The sequence below is a fragment of the Corvus brachyrhynchos genome, unplaced genomic scaffold (genome assembly GCF_000691975.1).
Source record: "Corvus brachyrhynchos isolate BGI_N302 unplaced genomic scaffold, ASM69197v1 scaffold101, whole genome shotgun sequence".
Classification (NCBI taxonomy): Eukaryota; Metazoa; Chordata; class Aves; order Passeriformes; family Corvidae; genus Corvus; species Corvus brachyrhynchos.
The window spans coordinates 21,153,368-21,154,672 of NW_008237239.1; positions in this window are offsets into that span (position 1 = coordinate 21,153,368).

The window sequence follows — 1,305 nt, forward strand, 5'->3', positions numbered from 1 at the left end:
AGGAATGTGTTAGCTCCTTCATTTTTTTACAACTCCCATTCTGTAAGAGTATTTTAGTAGAAATTCTGTGATAAAATAACTGCATGGCACAAGCCCAGAGCAGTAACCACACTCTCAACATGGCAGGGAGAGCCTGCCTTTCACACCTACAGACTTAAAATCATCCCTTGCTGCTAGTGGTTTTTAAGTTTCTTTAGAAATGCCACCTTTAACATCATAACCTGGCAGCTTATCTGCATTTGTGCAGCATTGAAGCTGCTGCCCCAGATCCAAGAATTAATTTCAGCTAGTCAAAGATCATTAACTTAGCAATTTTTTGTTCTTGTGCATTCTTTTGAAAACACTCATCAGTAAACAGGTCAGCTTCTGCCCTCAGTAACTTTGTAAGGCAGCAAAAACTCAGTGTGCTCCTTTGCAAAGAAAAGCTGAAGAAAACAATGAGGAGCTTCAGCTCTTCTGAAAATGAGAAAGCTGGAATACTTAAATGAAAATTGCTATTATATGTGAATAATGTACTAGTGTAATAAATTGTTCAGATAGTGCTTGCCTCCTGAATTAATCAGCTTTCCTGAGAAACTACCCCACTGAGTTTACTGAGCTAGAGAGAGAGAGACTGGTGTGACACTAACACAGTCCTAAGCCAGACAGAATTCCTCCCCAGTGGCTATTTCACAGCAAGAGCTGCGAGCCTAATAACCTTGGAGATGACAGATACCCTCTTAGCTCAACCTAAAGAAGCCTGTAGGTGTAACCCTTGTTATCTCCCCTAACCCATGGAGCAGCAGTGGGATGGATCTCTAGCAGATGAACATGAAATTCAGAGCAGCCCCTGACCCAGCTTCCCCACACACGAGCACAGCCTGTTACCCAGCCACCACATCTGCTTTTGGATTTGGTCTAAAAAAAGGATTTAATTCTGTGTATCAGAGACACCAAAAAGGCAGATTAGGAGAGCACACTCCTGCTCCCCCTGCAGTGTGTTTTTTACAAGGGGCGAGGCCCAAGGCAAGCCCTCCGATTTCAATCTGCACATCCCAAAGTTTATGAGTATGCGTACAGGGATTCTGGTCTGCTCCCTTATCAAGACTGGAAGCTTACCTCAGCGTTCGGATCCAGGGCCAGACTCAGGGTCACTTCTCTGAAACAAAGAGTCTCAGACTGAAGAACACCTTCCCACTCCTTTGCTGATGCTCCACTACTCCCATTTCTATGGAAATAAGCACCCCTTTTTGGATAGCGTTCATGCTAAAAACAGCTCCTCCCAACCCTAAGCTGAAGTTACTAATGCACATCTTTACACATGAA